Below are 20,790 nucleotides of genomic sequence, written 5' to 3'. Positions count from 1 at the left end.
CTCTGCAGCATCGCATGGACATCGGGGACAGTTCCCCTGGACTGGCAGACTGGAGTGGGGGTCCCTCTTTTCAATAAAGAGGCAACGGAGGGTGTCATCCAACTACAAGGGATCACACACCTCAGCCTCCCTGGTAAGGTCTTAAGGGGTCCTGGGGAGGAGGATCTGTTGGGAAGTCAAACCTCAGATTGAGGAGGACCAGTGTGGTTTTTTTCCCAGTCGTGGAACAGTGGACCAGCTCTTCACCCTCGTCAGAGCCTTGGAGGGGGCATGGGAGTTCACTCAACCAGTCTACATGTGCTTTGTGGACTTGAAGAAGGCGTTCAACTGTGTCCCCCGGGGACTCCTGTGGGGCGTTCTCCGAGAGTATGGCGTGCTGGACCCCCTTTGTATGAGCTGTCCGGTCCCTGTACGACCAGTACCAGAGCTTGGTCCACATCTCGACAGTAAATCAGATTTGTTTCCAGTGCGGGTTAAACTCCACCAAGGCTGCCCTTTGTCTCAGATTCTGTTCAGAATTTTTATGGACAGAATTTCTAGGCGCAACCAAGGTGTCGAATCCCTTTTTTTTTCTTTTGGCCTCAGGATTGGGTCTCTCCTCTTTGCGGATGATGTGGTTCTGTTGGTTTCATCGAGCTGTGATCTTCAGCTCTCACTGGAGCGATTTGCAGTCGAATGTGAAGCGGCTGGGATGATAATCAGCACCTCCAAAACCAAGACCATGATCTTTAGCCGAAAAAGGGTGGAGTGCTTTCTCCATGTTGGGAATGAGGTCGGGCCCCAAGTGGAGGAGTTCAAATATCTTGGAGTCTTGTTCACGAGTGAGGGAAGGCTGGAGCAGGGGGATCAACAGGCAGATCGGTGCGGCATCTGCAGTGATGCGGACTCTACATTGGTCTGTCGTGGTGAAGAAGGAGATGAACCAAAAATCAAAGCTCTCGATTTACCTGTTAGTCTACGTTCCTACCCTCACCTATGGTCACAAACTGTGGGTAGTGACCGAAAGAACAAGGTCGCGAATACAAGCAGCCAAAATTAGTTTTCTCCGCAGGGTGGCCGGGATCTCCTTTAGAGATAGGGTGAGAAGCTCGGTGATCCGGGAGGGGCTCGGACCAGAGTTGCTGCTCCTACACATTGAGAGTAGCCAGATGAGGTGGCTCAGGCATCTGTTCAGGATGCCTCCTGGACACCTTTCTAGTGAAATGTTCAGGACACGTCCAATCAGGAGGAGGGAACACCCAGGACATGCTGGAGGGCTACATCTCTCGGCTGGCTTGGGAACACCTTGGGATCCCCCTGGACAAGCTAGTGAATGTGAGAGGGAAGTCTGGGCCTCCCTGCTTAGGCAGCTGCCCCTGTAACCTGATACCGTATAAGTGGTAGAAAATAAAGGTTTTCGTTTCATGTCCACATGATTTAAACATCCAATGGATAAAAATATTAAAACGCATACACCTCAACTCGTCTTGGGCATTGTCTTAATTTTAACAATCACACAGGCTCTGTATCGTCAAATCCTTGCAGACCCCCTGTGCTCTTTGGGGATTCCCTTGGGGTGCCATGGACAACAGGCTGGGAATCACTGCTGTAGACAGTAATGCTGATCCAGATTCTGCACTAAACATCATGAAATTTGAGAAAAAAAATGTTAAATTAGCCTCAGTTAAAAGTTAGAAAGCATCTCTCTTGTGTGAGATGCACTTTCAAACACACCACTTCAGGTCAAATTATCAAATTGGTCCTTTATCTCTGCTAATTACTCTCGGTAAAATTAACAAAATACCACAAGATAACTTTTATCTGTTTTACAAGTCTGTAACTTAAACATCTGCCAGTTAGTGACCTCTGTGAAAAAAAAGTCTTTGAAAAAAGCAGTAGTAGATGAAAGCTCATTTCCTGGTGTTTGGAAGTTAACAGCAAATACAAAATCCATTTCATTGTCTTGCAGCCTTTGAAATATGTACTGGACCAAAGAAATATTAAGTCACTGCAGAAAATAACTAATTTCAAGTCTGCAGAAGTCTTTGACTGTCAGGTCAATTTGGATCTTTATTTAGGTCTTTTTCTGATGGCACATTCTTTAGTGAAACTTCAGGTCTAAGCAGGAACATATTTTATTATAATTATAATTATGCTGATTAATTTGAAATATGCTATCATTTTGGTACATCTTTAAGGAAGTATAAATTTTGTGATTTATATTAGATGATGGGTAAACTGTAACTCTGCTTTGTCCTCCATTTATACATGACTGCCTTAACCAGTATTCATCTCAAGTTATCAGAAATGATCAGAACTTTTAATGAATGATTCTGTAAGAGAGTGGGCTGTTTGTGTTAAAGTTGGGTAGAACAGGTTGCAAGCAACCATGCTGAACACAGTACTGCTGTTTGCTTTTTTTTTAATAAAACCTACATGCAGGCTCTCCCTTGCATCTGAAACTACAGAGATCCGATGGACTTTATTTACTTTAAGAACTAAGAACATTCATGCGGATCACTGAATTATTAGTGTGTGGAATCAGCTAGTGTTTTATTTCAGCTTCAGACATTGTCCATGATGTTTTTGAAGGAATTGCTCCTTTTAAACCAGCTTGATATTGGTGTATTCATTAAGAAAATATACTCCTCATAGTCAGCACTAAATGAAACAATATGTTCTTTCAACTTTAAGCAGAGAGAAAAACTAACCAGCTCCAACCTGTTTCATGTGCTTTAGGAATGGAGTGAATAGGTGTTTTGGGAAAATGGATGTGAAAACTGGAGTTTGAGCACAAGAGCCAGCATGACACGTGATAATAGATCTAGTTAGTCTATTGCATATCTTAAATTAAAGACCTCAGAAGATCATTTCAGGTGGTTTTCCTATTAATTCTTGTGACTGTGAATTTATGCCTAAACACAATTTCTTGGACCATGAGGCTGGGTGTACTTCTCACCATCGGAGCAGTAAATCGTCCTTGAAATGTATGATGAACTCAAGAACCAAACAAAACGAAGGTGAACACGCCATGGTTGTAAAACTAAGAAAGAAAGCCTGGCAACATGCTGCTAACCACCTGAATGTGTAAGTAGAGCACAAACACACGCTCACTACTACACAATTACAATCCACATGATTAATATCTCCAAAATTGCAGTTGTCTTCTGATTATGAATCCAGTGAAATTACAGGTAAAATTTAATCCAGATGTGAGTGAAATGATGTAAATATGTGTGTCTGGCTATTAAAACTCTATCAGATGTCTTTATCTCCTTCCCTGAAAACAGAAGGCTTTGCAACATTAGAGGATTTTATATGCCTGTCCTGAGTGGCAAGACTAGAAGCACCGAGTGCAGACCTCCACCAAGCCATTTGTTTTTTTTGTTTTTTTTTTCCCCCAGTGAATGTGGGCATTATTTTTTAGTTCGAGATTATTTTGCCATTAGAGCTTCTATATCCCTATAATAAAGAATTCTTAAAACATTCCCGGATCCAAATGGTGATCCAGATCACCCCAAAAATCTAATGGATTGTTCCTTATTCCATTGTGGAAATTGCCTGTAAATTTAATCAAAATTCATCTCTTTAGAGTTATGTTGCTGACAGAGAAACAAACCAACGTCACTGAATACATGACCTCCGCCTGGCTGCAGGTAATAAAACAGAAGAGACTAACTAAATACAAACACAACACAATTTAACCAACAAAACCTACTGTGACTTTTATGAATATAACACTCACCATACAAACACCAAACAACACCATCGAGGCCAATACTAGACCTCAGCATAAACCAAGCGGCCTGACACAGAGTAAACAAGGAAACAACCAGAGTCCGTACAAAGTAGACAAGCAACACAGCTGCCACTGAGCGAGGGGATGCCACGCCTTTTATCCCCAGAGAGGTGCAGCTTCAGCAGCGACTGGTCCAGATGAAACCAGCAGACAGCGAACCATGGAGCAGGTAGAGAAGATGTGCGCGATGTGAAACCAATCCCAACCAGGCGACAAACATTTGTGTACAAGATTAGGGAATAATTAGATCATTGGGTGACAGCCGAAACGCAGTCATGGTCCCATGAGTGCATCACGATGCACATCCTCATGGTGTCACGGCTGACAGAGAAGCGGCGCATTTTCTTCTCTTTTTACATACCTTTACAGTTTTGTAATGCAGATTACCAGCTCAGTTCAGCTGTTTAAACCAGGTCATTAACCAGAAGGTCAGTGGTGTAATTAACCAGGTCAGTGGTATCATTAATCCAGGAGGATTATCAAAAGATATGTACCAATGAGCCATGTGTCTCAGCTGCTTCTTGTTTGAGGTGCATTTCTGGGAAGCTGCTCTGTAAGATGAGGGAGGTGCATGCTCCTCCTGGAAAGCACCACATTTACTTGTGGCGGTTGTGGGAGTGAAAGAGGACTTGGATATTTATGGAATGATATTGCTTGCAATTATGGTAACAGAACAGATCTGGCAACAGTGCCTTAGTTCATTGGTTCCCAACCTGGGGTTCATGGATCCCCAAAGGGGGGTCCCCGAAGCTTTGACTGTTCAGAGCTAGTGATTTAAATGAAGGCCATGTCCACACAGAAATGAGTTGATGTGTGTTCGCTTAAGTTGTTTTTATCTTTTAAGTATTTCATTCACATGGAATCAGAGATTTGGGATTCTGAAAACATTTTGTACCATTTCATTAATGAGACAGAGCAGATGATTTATTTATTTAAGGTTAGGCTATATGTTTGTAATTACCTTTACTTTGGTTTTATCAAAGAAAATGAGTCAGCCAGGATGCATCAATTATGGTGAGAAGATCAGGCAGGAAAAGGGATCCACAGCTTTTAAGAAGTTGCATGAAGGGGGTCCTCACACAAAACAGGTTGGTAATCACTGCTTCAATTTACTGTACCAATGGTGTCCAGAAGACCAGCAATAGAATTAAATCCCTGTTTAACTAAGACTTGTTCCTACATTAAGTGAAAGGGAAATAGTTCATTTTTCCTGCCTTGTTATTTCTTTTAAAATAACAAAGGTTTATGTGAAAAACCTGGCCAAAATGTGACTGTAATTTAATTTAAAAAAAAAGAAGGTACTATAACATCTGTGTAGAACATCCATTTAATTTGTGACCTCTTCCAAATATCTGGGCAATGTGATAGATGAGAATCTTTCTTTTAAATCCCTTATTGAACATATTTTAAAAACTAATATTAAAAGTAGGATTTTTCTTCCACAATAAATCGTGTTTTACTTCCAATGTCAGGAAGATTTTTGTTGCTTCCACCTTTTTACCTCACATCTGCATGAATGTCTCTGCCAGCTCACTACAGATGTTTGATGCTGTACTTCATGACTCATAACAGGGCTAAACACCTAACTCATCATTGCATATTGTACTCTGGTCAACTGGTCCCCATCTATCCGCAGACTCTTGTACTGGTATTTCTACATTTCAAAGTCCATCCTTGGGCTATCACCATCATACTCATTCTCCTACCAGGTCCTTGGACAAGCAGACACAGCCTTCACACTCAGGATTTTATAAGTTCTAGCATTCCCTTAGTTCGTACTGAGCTTGGCAACAGGTTATTCTCTGCTCCTTCAACCTGCACCATGATCCAGCAGGATCTAAAGCTGCCCACCTTGATCCTATAAGTGGGAACTTAAAGTTATTTGCAGCAGATGGGAGAAAGCACCTTTGAACTGGTCTTATGTTAAGTGTGTTTTATTTATAATTTATTTTTAGATGTAGCTTCTTTGCCTTTTAAATGAACTCTGAATTATTATGTGTATTGTTGAGCTGCCTGTAACTAGGACTAAATGTTGTGTCTGTCCAAACAGGTCTCTCTTGTAATGAGACTGTGTGTCTTAATGGGACTGTCTGTATAAATGAAGGTTATTTAAAAAAAAAAAAAAAAAACAGTGAAGCCACAGCTCATATCTTATGTTTTGTAACAGTCAATCTGACATCTAAGGGAATATGAGAAGAGGAACATTTTCACTATGTTAAATGACTCAAACATCAAATTTAGAGTAGTTTGAGGTAACACTATATGATCATAATCCAGCACATTGATGCAACATTCATCCTACTTTGTGTTTGATGGAGAAAAAATAAAACCAACATGAGAACTGATGGACCAGATGAAAACTGTTCCTGGACAAAGAAACACCTCCACAGTAGCTGCTTGCTACATTTTTACACCCAAAAGTATCCAACTATCAGCCCACAACCAGTAACAGATGATGAAGAAAAACGGAAATTTGCTGAGTCCCTCTTAATGTTGATAAATGATGGTTAAAAATCTTTTATTGAGATGATTTAGATCAGGAAGTGTAGTGGCAACAACTGGTAGCACTTTAAAGCCACTCTTTTACTTGACAGGAGGTGAGGTTGGATAGGCTTGACTCGTTATTATATTACCTTTTCTTGCTCACAAATCACGGAAGACTTTGGTCGTGGTTGCGGTTTTATTTTTATGTTGCTCCAAATATCTTTCAGTTGGTACATCCAAGCTTTTCCTGGGTTTCACAACAGTTCTTAGTTAACACTTGCTGTAGCAACAGTTTTGTTGGTAACATAACTTAGTGACGGTCAAAAAACCTTTTTCTCTGTACCTCCGCACACCTGTCAGTCCACGCATCAATATCACAAACAGTTGGTCTTCCGTATCTCACATAGAGCAAACGTAATGCCTACTTCAGGTGCTGTAAGACATTTAACAACTAGGCGAACATCAAAAAATAGTGTAACACAATGAATACCACAGTACAAGAAAAATAACCAAAGTACACTAACCTACGCCAACATCTTAACTTTCCATATCACAGTTTAGCTCCTACATATTCCGGCCCCTAATTGGGAGGCAGTAATACTACCAATTATTCACACAATAACACAAAGGAGCCAACTATACAAAATATGCAAACATACAGGAAATGAAGATTTATCTTCCCTATTTTTTGACATATAAAAGTTTTATAAGTCCATCTCACATACGAGACAGAGTTTTTCAACAGGTCTTTCCAGAGTGTTTGATTTTGTTTTAACTAACACTCTGCGCACTAGTCCTTTTGCGTCCGGAAAGGTTTGGATGACTTGACCTAAGACCCAAGAATTCCTTGGCGCAGAGTCGTCAACAATCATTACGATGTCTCCAGGAGTGAGATTCTGTTTCACTTGGGTCCATTTTTGACGCTCCTGTAAGAGAGGAAGATATTCACGCACCCACCGTTTCCAGAACAGGTCGGCTAGGTACTGTACCTGCTTCCATCTTCTGTGTGAATACAGATCCTCCTTTTCAAACAGTCCAGGAGGCAGCAGCGGCTGCCTTTTTAGCAATATGAGGTGATTAGGTGTCAAAGCTTCTAAGTCGTTCGGATCATCAGATGATGTTGTGATTGGCCTGTCATTTATTACTGCTTCAACTTCACACATTAGTGTCTGTAAGGATTCATCATCAACAGTCTGCTCTTTGGTTATGGACCTTAGAAGTTTTCTCACTGACCTGATTTGCCTTTCCCAAACACCTCCAAAGTGAGAGCCTGTAGGAGGATTAAATATCCACTCTACTTCCTTTTGACGAAGTGTGTCTTGTATCTTGTGTTGATTCCATTGTCGTATGGCATTGCGGAGTTCTCGTTCTGCTGCCACAAGATTAGTGCCGTTGTCTGAACGTATTGTAGATACCTGACCTAGCCTGCAGATAAATCTTCTGATTGCATTCAGGCATGAGTCGGTGTCCAATGTATGAGCAATCTCAATATGTACTGCCCTTGTTGTTAGACATGTGAATAATACTCCGTACCTCTTCACAGTAGCACGTCCTCTTCTAACCAAAAATGGTCCAAAATAGTCTGTGCCAACATGAGTGAATGGTGGCTTATCCGGCTGAAGTCTGTCTTTGGGCAGGTCAGCCATTTTTTGTTCTTTTCCTCTAGCTTTGACCTTTCTGCAGATGACGCATCTTGACAGAAATCTCCTTACAGTGGAATTTGCAGAGGGGATCCAAAACTTTTGACGCAGCTGGGACAACATATAGTTTCTTCCACAGTGTCCAATTCTTTCATGTATATCTCTCAGTATTAGAGTAGTAATGTGAGAATCTTTAGGTAAGATAACTGGATGCATGGCCTCTGCTGGCATGCAGGACTTACTGAGACGTCCTCCCACTCTTAACAATCCATCCTCAAGAACTGGATCCAGTTTACACAGAGGGCTTCTCTTCTTTAAGTTATGGTTTCCCTTTTTAAGCATTGAGAATTCAGCTTGAAACCATTGGTTTTGACAAAAACTGATAATCTCGTGTTCTGCTCTTTTAAGGTCTTCCACAGTTAGAGCTCCTTTACCTGCTGTTGTCTTGTAGGCTTGTATTTGCTCTATAGCATGTTGTCGCTCTTTGTAGGTTTGGAACTGGCTGTCTTTCTCAAGCAACTCCATTTTCTTTTTCCTAATTTGCATTAGCAATTCCTTCAGCTTGAGGATGTATGCCACAGCCTTTTTTAGTCTGTACCAGCTCGAATAGTGGTGGATGAGTTTGTGTACAGGGTCTGCACTTTCAGATGCATTGATGAGGTTAGTGGTAACTGGTTTTGACCTTTTTACCTCTGTGTCATCCTCATTGATTTCCAGCTGTTGCGGTTTCTCTGGCCACAGGCACTTTTGCTGTTGCAAAAAGGATGGACCTCGAATCCAATTGAGGTTGTGCATGAGCTTGGCTGCTGTTTGGCCTCTGGATGCACAGTCTGCTGGGTTTGTTGCTGTATTGACGTAGCTCCATTGTGTTGGCTTGGTCAACTCCCGAATGGTGGAAACCCTGTTGGCTACAAAAGTCTTGAATCTACTTTTGTTGTTTTCAATGTATTTCAAGACAGTTGTGCTGTCTGTCCAGAATGCTGAGTCCTGCAGGTCCATTTGAATTTCTTTTTTCAGCATCTTGTCAATGTTCACGGCTACTACTGCTGCTGTTAACTCCATACGTGGAATAGTCATTTGCTTTAGAGGAGCAACCCTTGACTTTCCTAGCATGAATGCGCAGTGCACTCGTCCGCCATCATTTGTCAGTCTGAGATATGAAACGGTCCCATATCCACTTTCGCTTGCGTCTGCAAAATGATGAAGTTGGGCCGTTGCAATGTCTCCAAATCCTACCGGTTTCACACATCTGCTTACCGTGAATGTAGACAGCTGCTTCAAGTCATTTAGCCATGCAAACCCCTTTTGAGCAAGTTTGTCTGGAACAGGCTCATCCCAGGTGAGTTTTTCTTTGATTAGCTGTTGCAGTAGTGTTTTTGCAGGGAGAGTGAATGGACACAGGAATCCCAGAGGATCATAAATGGAACTTACTGTAGATAAGATTCCTCTTCTCGTCACCGGTTTATTCTGCGCTATGATTCTGAATCTGAATGAGTCTGATTCTATGCACCACAGAACTCCAAGTGCTCTTTCAACTGGCAGTGCATCCTTACTTAAGTCAACAGCTCGTACTTCCTTGGCTCTCTCGCTTTCTGGAAGAAATGCCAAAAACTCTCTGCTGTTACTTATCCACTTTGTTAAGTTGAATCCACCTGAGGCGCACAGAGATTTGAGGTCCTTGTACAGGGTAATGGCTTGAGCTGTGTGCTTGACAGATTTTAAGCAGTCATCAATATAGAAGTTATTAAGGATTGTATCCACGGCTTCTGGTGACGCTTTGGTGCTGTTGTCCTGTGCTGTCCTTCTTAAGGCATAATTGGCACATGTCGGGGAGGATGTAGCACCAAATAAGTGCACAGTCATTTTATATTCCTCCACATCCTGCTCAATATTTCCTTCTGGCCACCATAGAAAGCGCATGAGATCTGTATCTTTTTCAGGGACCTTTACCTGGTAGTACATCGCTTCAATGTCTGCCATTATAGCGACTTCCTCCTTCCTGAAGCGTGTCAACACTCCAATTAGTGAATTTGCTAAATCTGGGCCCTGCAGAAGCTCATTGTTCAGTGAGGTGCCTTGGAAGCTGGCACCACAGTCAAAAACCACTCTTAACTTTCTCTTTTGAGGGTGATAAACGCCGTGATGGGGGACGTACCATACTTTGCCATCCTGACGGCTTAGCTGGTCTTGTGGGACTTTGACTGCATAACCCTTTTCAATAGTATCCTTCATAAAGTCCCTGTACTCTTGATGAAAGACAGGATTCCTTTTGAATTTTCTTTTTAGTGTCAGAGCTCTTTGTACTGCAACACTGTGGTTGTTGGGCATTGTGACAACAGACTTCTTCTTTGGCAGACCAATGACATAATGACCATTGGCATAGTACGTAGTCTCTCTCACGCAACTCATGAACTGGTGTTCCTCCTGTGACATTTCCACCTTGTCGTCACACAGACGTTCTGGAAAATCATGATTGTACTGTTGTAACAAAAGCTGCTTTACGTTCTCCACTGATATGCGGTTTACTGTAGCTTGTGAGCATCCACAGCTCTCTGATTCTTCATTTGCATGATCTCTAAGTGGACCATTGACTGTCCATCCCAGAACAGTTTTAACAGCATATGGCCCATTGCCTCTGCTATTGATCACATGCCATGGCTCTAATGCTTTGTGAACATTGCTCCCAATGAGGAGTCCAACATCTGCATTAATACAGGGTATGCTTACCTCACTAAGATAAGGCCATTTTTCAACATCTTCTTGTGTTGGGATGTTTTCTGTTGACACTGGGATGCTTTTCTGTGTGTATACTTTGGGCAAATCAATGAAGTTGTTACTATCAATCCCGCTGACTTCCAAGTCTGTAAGGAGATAGCTTTCCACTTGATGCTTAGGGCTCATGGTTTTCAACTCCAGTTCTGTACGTCTGCCCTGTAGGTTTAACTGTTTAGCGAGTGTTTCGGTGCAGAATGTAGCAGAGCTACCTGGGTCCATAAAGGCATAGGTCTCCACCACTTTGCTGCCTTTCTTTGACTTCACCTGCACTGGTACGATCGAGAGAATGCAGTCATCTCCGGCCCCAGTATATGCACTTGTTTCAATATTGGCTGCCACCGACATGCTTGTGGCTGTTGGGTGTGTGGCAGCATCATCTTGTACCATAGCTTCAGCTGCATTCATCTTGCTGGAGCTTGCTTGTTTTTCAAAATGTAACATGCTAGGATGTTTCAAAGCACAAACATTACATGTCATCCTTTTCTTACAGTTGTTGCTTACATGTCCTTTATTTAAGCATCCAAAGCATAATCCGGCTTTCCTAAGGAAGTCGATTTTTTCCTTATGTGAACTTCCTATCATCTTTTGACACTCCTCCAGAGTGTGGTGCTTTTCACAGAATAAGCATGATTTACTGAAGGCACTATTGGGTTTTGTCACTTCAGCCTTTGCCTTTTGCACACTGAATTCTTCAAATTTGACTGGAGTAGCATTAGTGACAAAGCTGCTTCCCCTTTTTCCTTCTGGTTTTGTGCATCGTTTGACGTCAAGCTTTCCTTTGTCCTTTCTTTCGTCTCCTGTCCCATCCAGCAAGTTGCCAAACAGTGGATCCGTGGTGACTTTAGCTTGCTTGTCCACAAACTTGGCGAGATCAGCAAATTTGGCCCTGCTCCCTCGTTGCTCTTGTATCTCATATGCGTGTGCCCGCCACTTCTCCATGAGCTTGTATGGCAACTTCGATGCTACGGCCCTCATGTTGGTTGGATTGTCTAACTCATCCATAAATTCAACATCTTCCATAGTGTTACGACAGCTCAGGAGAAACAATGAGAAAGCACTGAGCGCTTTGCCGTCCTCTGTCTTGATTTTGGGCCATTTAACCGCCTTTTCCATTAAAGCAGAAGCAATTTTGACCTCATTACCATAATGATCATTTAACAGTTTCAGTGCTTGATCATATCCACGACTTGCTGGCATATGCTGACAGCTCTTTACCAAGTCTCTTGGTTCACCCCGTGTATATTGCTCCAAATAGTACAGCTTGTCCGCATCGTTGTCAGTTCTGGAGTCTATAGCATGATCAAAAGCCTTTATGAAAGATCGAAATTCAAGTGGGTCACCATGGAACAAAGGAATGTCTCTTTGAGGCAAGAATGACAACCGCTGGTTTTTCACAAGCAACTCTGTAATATCAGTTTGACGTTTCATCACGCTGTATAACTCATTTGTGACATTATTTTGCTGCTGTAGCTCGCCTGCGGGTGCAGACTTTGATCTTTGATCAAAATGTACCTTTGCTTTAGTTGCTGGTGATTCAGTTAAAAGCACTGGCCTTTCTCTGTGTTTCAGTTCAGGTGGAGGTGTCTCATACCTGAGTTGGCTGTCATCGTCATTCTGCTGAATTGCCTGCGATGCTGCAGTGACACAATGCTGTTGCTGAGGTGATTCATACTCTGCATATACCTTGAGTCGTGCAGCAGAAGCTGCCAGCTCTGTTTCGATCTCCAACTGTTCTTTGTCCATCTTTAGTTGAGCTTCTTTTAGTGCAAGTGCCTGCTTTTCCTTTAATGCTGCTGCTTTTGCAACAAGTGCTGCTCTATTGGCCTCCTCTTTTAGGCGTATTGAAGTAGCAGACGATGCTGATGAACTTACTTGGCTGCTACATTTAGAAGACCTGCTAGACCTTTTCTTTGCAGATACGTTTGAAACACTGTCCGTTGGCGTTATGTCTTTTCCACTTGTCTCTAATAAGTCTTTACGAAGTTTTACTTCCTCAATCCAGTTCTCCACTCTTTTAATGAAAGCTTGGCAGTTGGATGCTTTAGGCTCAAACCAGACAGTTTGGTCAGCCTCCTTTTCTTCTTCTTTCAAATAAAGTTTCACTGACTGGTTCAGTTCAATGAATTCCTCATACAACTTACAGTAAGTCTTTATTTCCTTTTGATCGGTGTGTATCAAATTATTATCATCTTCCATAAGGCGTTCCATATGGTTTGATTTTGCAGTTAACTGCCTTAATTTGGCTCTTCTTGCATTAATACACTGATGAAGTTTCTCCTCGACACCCTTTTCTGTAGATACAACCGCCCTCTTGTGGTCGTCTTCGGTAACTGCACAATCCTCCTCGTCACCACTTTGCGGGTCCGCCATTACCGTCCGTTTATTACACTGTTCCCGTAGTAACGATGTTCAAAGAAAGAAACATTTAGGTAACCAGTCAGCTTCACCAGGGGGATGATCACCAAGCTTATCCAGGTTATCTTCACACCGCTGACAAGTCGGAGCCCTTACTTTACGCAGTACAATCTGCAGTAGCAAAATAGTCCTTACGGGCTCCGTCTAATTCCTGAATTCCCTTGCCCGCGACGTGACTCAAGTCGATGTCAGACAAAGGTTTTTTGACTTAATGTAGTGGCAACAACTGGTAGCACTTTAAAGCCACTCTTTTACTTGACAGGAGGTGAGGTTGGATAGGCTTGACTCGTTATTATATTACCTTTTCTTGCTCACAAATCACGGAAGACTTTGGTCGTGGTTGCGGTTTTATTTTTATGTTGCTCCAAATATCTTTCAGTTGGTACATCCAAGCTTTTCCTGGGTTTCACAACAGTTCTTAGTTAACACTTGCTGTAGCAACAGTTTTGTTGGTAACATAACTTAGTGACGGTCAAAAAACCTTTTTCTCTGTACCTCCGCACACCTGTCAGTCCACGCATCAATATCACAAACAGTTGGTCTTCCGTATCTCACATAGAGCAAACGTAATGCCTACTTCAGGTGCTGTAAGACATTTAACAACTAGGCGAACATCAAAAAATAGTGTAACACAATGAATACCACAGTACAAGAAAAATAACCAAAGTACACTAACCTACGCCAACATCTTAACTTTCCATATCACAGTTTAGCTCCTACAGGAAGATAAAAACTAACTATATTTCAGGACTGTTGTTTTAACCAGTCAACCAGTGAACAGCCTGTTAACCAGTGAAGAACCAGCTGTTCTAGTGGAAACTGACTTCATCAGCTAGTATTATGTTTGTAAGGAGACAAACTAAGGTGGTGATAAAACAGCTAGCTTGTTGTTTTCATCTCTTCATCATAACCTTGTAAACAGCTAGCATGTTTACCATGTTCACCACAAACCATTAATGTGTTCATTGCAATTACTAGCATGTCCAGCGCTAACTGTTAGCGTGCGTGCCACTAACCATTGTGTTCATTGTAACTGTTAGCATGTTCACTGGGTTTAATGGATCTCTTTACAGAACCTCATTGATGTGAAAGCAGTGCAGCTTCTACCATCATCATCCATCACATTACAGTCATTTAGCTGACACTTTTTTTTTTATCCAAAGTGACTGACAGGCAGTAGCATTAAGGGTCTTGAACCCAACTGGAAGGTGTTAATCCTGGGGGATTTGAACCCTGGTCTCAACTGATCTAACCAGCCACCATAAAGATCCTGCCGTGGTGAACATGTCAATCATCTTTGGACAATTGGGACATGTGGGGTGGCATAGCTCAATGGGTAGAGTGGTCATCTTGTAATCTGAGGGTTGCCGGTTCAATCCTCGGCCTGTCAAGCTCATGTCAAGGTGTACCTAAACAAGACACCAAACCCTCCTTGCTCCTGATGGGTCGTGGTTAGCACCTTGCATGGCAGCTTCCACCATCAGTGTGTGAATGGGTGAATGTGATGTATGTTGTAAAGCGTTTTGGGTATCATTCCAGGTACAGAAATGTGCTATATAAATACAGACCATTTGGCAGGGTCTTTTTTCTTTTCTTTTCTTAGATGCATCCACTAGTACAGAACCAGATGGGGTTTAAAGCATCTGACTGGTTCATCCTGGTGTCAGTTAAGAACAGAACCCATGGGCTGCAGATCAACATGTTTCATGATAAGGAAAGAAAGTTCTGTCCTGTCCGGATGAAGAAATTACTAAGATACTGGGACTTACTGAGACCAAAGTGAGAGGGGGAGGTGTTTAAAAACTTGGGGTGGCCCAGTGTTAGTAATGCCACTGATCTACTGAGTTTTATGGACCAGTAAGACCAATATGAACTATATTGACCCCAAAACCACATAAGCTCACCAAAGAAACAAACAAAAACAAACAAAACAAAACAACCAACCAACCAACCAACCAAAAAAAAAAAAAAAAAAACAATATGCCAGATGACTAGTCCATCCTTGCTCTCTTCCAGACAATATCCAAGTTACTGAGACAAATAAACTACATATGTATTATGGAAATAAGTGGGCAAAATTTGTCGTATGTGCAATTACAGGTGTTCAACCTAAAAAGTGAAAAGCCATTCATCACATAGACAGATCACAAACCCCTTGTAGTCCATGTTGTGTCAGCTGCTCATCAGTCTGATGGCAAGACAGAGAGAGGAAATGAAAGAGGGAGTGGGAAAGATAAAGAAATAGAGAGAAATAGTTTTTTACGGTTTCTAAATTGCAGTATTATCATATGGTGCTTCAAAGTCAGAAAGCTATGGGAAGTGTATTATTAAGTTTGCTGGCAGCATTAGTTTTTATTATTATTCTGAATGACAACACATTTAATTTCCAATGTTTCCTTAGATGTTTTTATATAAGCATTTATTTTTCTATCCATTCTTCACATACAAACCACCTGCCTGAATAAAAAGCAAATGAAATGCACTGGAATTGCATTCATTTATTCCTGCCCAGTGGGGTCAGTTCGACCAGGTCTTCTGGAGGCAGAGCTTTGAGGTTTGGCTGTGATATTTCTACCCAAATGCCACCATCCATTTTCTGTATAATGTTTCCCAAAACCTTTTAAAGCCATTTAGTCTTGACAACAGCTTAGAAAGCTTTTGTTGATGCAGAGCAGCTCAGCCTTTCTGCTAACAGCAGGAACAGAACTGGTGGCCAACTACTGAGTCCTACTCAGGGAAATGGACACATTCTCCTGTTTTTTTATTTCTGTCCATCAATCAACAGTAAAAACATTTGCTGCAGTTTTGATATTTAATGCTTATTATAAATGTAAAATTTACAATTTCTTTACTTTTTTTGTGGCATTTTCATTAAAAAAAACTTTAAGGAAATTTTATTTGTGTAAATATTTTGGTTGTTCTGAACGTCAGTGTGTGGCCCATTCTGTTGCACTATATCTATGGGACAGTTAAGGTCCGTCAGTGCTCATTTTGTATTTTCAAACCAACTCTTAATAAATTTTGCTTTCCAAAAATTAGTCACTTTCAAAACATTCAGAGTAAAAATCACAATATTGACCAATAATATTGCATCTTTCTTTTCATTCTTACCTGTACAGACTATTTTTCTAAAATAAATTTAATAGGTATGGAAGCTGAGAGCGGCCAGGCTCGCATGTTTTTTTCAAGCTTTTTTTTTTGTGATAATGGGATAATTTACCTTGAGAAAACAAATAGTTTTCTTGTATTTTTTCTGAATATGCTGCATAAGTGTGTAATAAAAAACAAGAACTTGGAAGTTCTTATTCTCACCCTATTTTTGTCCTGGAGTCCTAGGTCTTGGTGTTGGCCGTGGTTTTAGGTCAGGTATCAGCCCTAATGTATGGTCCCCTTTGCTGGAGGTGCTAAGTGGTATTGAAGCCAATTAAAAATTTCTTTCTGTGTTTTCACAAATTCTATTTCCTTCTTTTTTAAATAGTCTTGGTAGTCTAGTTGTTCCTTGTACTCCATCAATCGCTCTGCCCAGCTTTTATCTGTTTTTGGTAGTAATTATTTATGTATCATTGCTCCCTGGGATAATACATGGCAAAATAAAAGAAAAAGAATTATGTATATGTTTGAAATGCAAAACGTATAATTTGGTCTAAAATTATTTACTGTCATGGTTGCTGCTCTGCTGAGCCTACAGCTCCTCATCACACTCATCTGCTCCACCTGGTGCAGCCCTGATTACTCACTCTGTTCACCTGCTCTCCTCCCTACTTAAGCTCACTCCAGTCCTTGCTTCCTTGCCAGATGGTCAGCATTGTTTTCCCTTGTTGATGTCCAGCGTTTACTCTTGTTGCCTGATTCCTGTGTTTGACCCAGTTACGGCCCTTGGACTTCTCTTGCCTCATCCCCTGTCGGACTGCTCCTGCCTTGTGCTCTCCTGGATTTTGACCTGTTTTGGAACGACCACGGATATTCGCCTGCCCCAGCTAAGTAGTCTGCCTCCTACCGCGAGTTTATGACTCTTGGCTTCTTAAATCTCTGCTTGTTTGGAATGTGGATCATCCTGACTGTTTCTGGAGTCCTTTCAGGATATTATTCCCTGCTTTACCTGAGGAAGGCGCCACCGCTTCCTGGACCAAACCCTGCTCATCTCCTCCATTACCCAGACTGAATAAATTACTTTCTTGTAATCTATCACTGTGTGTGTGGCTGAATTTCCGGGTCCTCAGGGAGACACCATTACAATTTACTCTAATCTATTTAGTCATACCTGAAACAATAAGGTTACAACCGTAATTACTATAGTAAAGATAGTTTTAGCTAATTCTTAACAAAACTTAGCAATATTAGGTTATGTGTAAATTTTCCATTACATAGGCTAATAAGTAAGCAGTAACATTTATCAATAAAAGTAAAACATTTATTTAGTTGTAGAAATGATGTATTGGTAGTGAAGGTCCTAAAAAACATGTTCAGATTTTGCAATAGTTAAAAACATCAGTACTTCTCACGACATGGTCATTAGAAAAAGGAAGTCTGTTATTATGTTTGGTTTGGAAATCGGTTGGAAATTTGGCATATGTGGCTGAAAACAGAAAAAACTTGTAACAGGAACTGCATTTTTATATTTTTACATATATTTCTGGAATTAATAAAAAAAGACATCACTTTAATATTTTACATTCATGTGAAATAGATAAAAGACGCATAATTAAACACATTTTAAAATAAATAAAATCCTTGGAATAATATTTTTACCCATTAAAATGCAGGCATTGGAGGTTGGCACAGCCACCTATCACGTCCCAAAATCACATGAAAAGGAGAACATTTTATGTATTGCTATCTGAATTAATGTTCATAACAACAGATGACAACATTAGATTATTAAACATCAAGGGCCTGAATATTTAATTATTTTTGAAAATGTGTTATTTATTATGGGACTTCAGTTTGAACCTGTTCAAACTGAATCCGTATACGACACTTGATCCAAACAATCGAATTTCTCAGTTGTTATTACGGACATCAAGTGAAATACAGATGATTTAACTTTAGAGACACACAGAGTGTGTTATAAGTTATGGTTGGAACATAGATTAAATGGTATGGCAACTTCACCTTTTGGCCCACTGTGACAAACTACATCAGTTGCTAATTCAGTGCCAGTGCCTGGTGCTGCTCCTTAACTCGATAAAGCCAACAAAACCACACCATCTGCATAGAGAACAAAATGAAAACCCTTCGACCCTTGCAGACACACTGTAACTTTACAAGCATAAAACTCTGTGTCCCTGTCTAATTTGATGGCACAGTGACATCTGTTATGCATGTTTTTGTAGCCTTTGCTGTCCAGCAGCTTCCCGACGCTGAGAAACTGAACTTCATAACTTTTCTTCCAGGATGCTGCAGCTGAGTTTCACCTGACGCACCACGTCACATGCTAACCAGCGGATATAAACACATTAACCATTCTGAACATGCACCGAGGCTGATTCAGCAAAGAAATGCAAAAGGATATTTTCAGAAGAAGAGAGGGAAAGAAAGAGAGAAAAGGACAGAACAAGAGATAAGACAAGAGTCAAGACTGTACTGGCTGGAAAGCTCTCACCAAACAGGCAGTATGTAGGATAGACATTGGATTGGCCATCGATTTGGGGCACATCACTGAGAAAATCTGCAAAAGTTAGCTCAATACAAATCTGAGGTGGAATCTTATATGTATTTTGGTCTGTTCCCATCTGGTGTTAATATGCATCCTGCAGGGGAATTCAATTGCATATTTACAGCACTACAGTATGTGTGTTTACCCGCGGCCTGATAGTATGCCCCCAAATGAGTCATCAGTGCCCACTTGAGTTACCTGCTGTGTATGCAAATAAACACGTAGTCTACATCACACAGCCAGCTGAGCAACAAGCAAGATTTAACTGGATCAACTAATGTTTCTGTAAAATCACATTCAGAGAACCGGAACATATTATTGCTGAGACATTTTTGGATTGGTCTGAGTCTAATTTAATGCATAACTATTATCAAACATTTTAATAAGCTGAGTTATGTAAAATGATATGAGAGCAGTCCACAGCCTCACAGAGCTCAGTGTCACTGACCTTCTGCTAATGAATGAACACATGTTCTGAAACTTTTAACCCCTAGAATTACCGGTGTGGACCGGTTGTTTTTCTACACAGTGTCCACCAGTGCTATGTTTGCATGATTGCACATGCAACATAGTGTGAAACAGTTAGGACATGGACAGAAAAATCAACTTCATCTCATTTTACATTGTGTTTGTAACTTTGCTAGTTCATATGCACAGACATATGTCTTATTTCTATCCAGCCATCCATCCATCCATTTTCTATACCGGTTTTACCAGTTTGGGTCACGGGGGAGGCATTTACTAGGTGAGAGGCAGGGTACACCTGGACAGGTCACCAGTCCAAGACAGAAAGGTAAACAACCACTCACACTCATGCCTGAGAAAATTTAGAGTGACCAATCAACCTAACATTCATGTCTGTGGACTGTGTGTAGAAGCCGGAGAACCCAGAGAGAAGCCACACATACATGGGGAGAGCATGCAATAATGTTAATTCATCTATAATAATACAATAATAATATATATACATTTTATTATGCTTTTATTGAAACAGTACTGAGTCAGATATATTTGGTAATTTTATGAACCTTAATGGACTAATGTGGATTAGTTTTCATGGGATCATAATGAACTGGCTTGAATTGATTACGTTTGTAAAGTGCCTTGAGATGGTTTTGTTATGAAATTCTGCTGAGCTGCATGGATGGTTTATTCATGAGGACGATCGAGCGACGTACCACCAAAGGGGGAAAAAAGAGGGACTTTTTTTTTTTTTATTCGCATTCTTACACAACATTAATGTAGTTTGTAACTCTCTGAGACTTTAATCTGCCTGTACATTGCATTGTCCAATCAGTGTAAGGCCGTGCTCCAGGAGGTATCGCCCACTTTGGGCGATTTCAGTCCAATTGAAAATCAGCCAGCTTACTCTCATAGACTTTAATGTAAAGTGATTTTTTTTTTTTTTTTTTTCAGATACTACAATGCAATCTCTATGAGTTCCAGGAGGGATATCCTTAACAAGCTTTCGTCATACTAATGTAAAAAAAATCTAGCATCGTGTTACGAGTGGGTCACCGTGAAGTTTGGTAGCATGGCAAATGTACGGAGAAACTCCATCATTTCCTTAAAAGAAAATCCTTTCAGTTGCTGTCATGTTGAGGAAAAATTGGCAGTGAAACAATTCGACCACACTTTTTAAGGCCACATGAAAGACCGTGCAGAACGAGCTCCCGGAGAGCATGCTAGCTGTCATCAGAGCCCGTATAACAGAGGAGGTCAAGTCTGCTGTTTGTGACCATCCAAGCAGATGAGACGACCGACGTGTCACCACAGACTCAGCTGGTGCTTGTAATGCGGTACACTTATGTTCATCATAAGGTGAAGGAGTGTTTCTTTGGGTTTCTCACTCTTATGAATGCAACGTTCGATTCCATTGCTGCACTGTTTTTGGACAGATTGAGTGATGTTTTTTTTTGGACGATGGCAGAGAGACACTCGTTGCACAAACATACGATGGTGCCAGAGTGATGAGGGGAGTGCGGGCTGGTGTGCAGCAAAAGGTGCGTGAGCATTTCAGAAATGCCCATTACATGCATTGA

Source organism: Melanotaenia boesemani, chromosome 14, assembly GCF_017639745.1.
Source record: "Melanotaenia boesemani isolate fMelBoe1 chromosome 14, fMelBoe1.pri, whole genome shotgun sequence".
Taxonomy (NCBI): domain Eukaryota; kingdom Metazoa; phylum Chordata; class Actinopteri; order Atheriniformes; family Melanotaeniidae; genus Melanotaenia; species Melanotaenia boesemani.
This window is presented reverse-complemented; position numbering follows the sequence as displayed.